This window comes from Penaeus monodon, chromosome 21 (genome assembly GCF_015228065.2).
Source record: "Penaeus monodon isolate SGIC_2016 chromosome 21, NSTDA_Pmon_1, whole genome shotgun sequence".
Lineage (NCBI taxonomy): Eukaryota > Metazoa > Arthropoda > Malacostraca > Decapoda > Penaeidae > Penaeus > Penaeus monodon.
This window is the reverse complement of record NC_051406.1, coordinates 10,298,002-10,298,461: the sequence shown is the minus strand read 5'-3', so window position 1 is coordinate 10,298,461 and position 460 is coordinate 10,298,002. Positions and strand designations below refer to the sequence as shown.

General features: G+C 59.8%; 1 protein-coding gene across 1 annotated transcript in view; it reads right to left on the bottom strand.

Moving 5' to 3' along the window:
* LOC119586203 (centrosomal protein of 104 kDa-like) overlaps positions 1 to 460 on the bottom strand; it is a 28,011-nt gene that overhangs the window by 18,440 nt on the left and 9,111 nt on the right. The gene's annotated exons all lie outside the window — the stretch shown is intronic.

Genomic DNA, 460 nt, shown 5'->3' with positions numbered 1-460 from the left:
AGAACCCACGCTCGTGTGTGTGCCTATATCTATATGCGTATATGTATGTAGATTCTCATGACTCCACAACCATATGTACACGACGGCCAGCGGCCAGTCGTGTTTCCAGCTCTAGAGAAAAGCGTCCCCCTGACACAGCCCACAGAGACCATCGACTCACAAGGCACTGAAAGGTTCAGACGGACAGGGTGGGGGCGAAGAGAGCGACTCGCGTACCTTGGTTGGCATGGGCTGCCGGTGGCTCTGCCTGGCTCTTCGGGGGCCGCTCGACCCCGCGGACGCCGGTCGGCCTGCCCACCGCGGGGGGGTCTAGGCACAGAGAGGGCGGGCTGTTATTGGCTGTCTTTGAGGGTGGGGGGAGCTGATGCTGGGGAGGGTGGGGGAGGGGAAGCTGATGCTAGGGAGGGGGGGGTCTTTTCCCTGGACTTTTAAGGATTACTTTTGGGCCTATCTTTGTTGG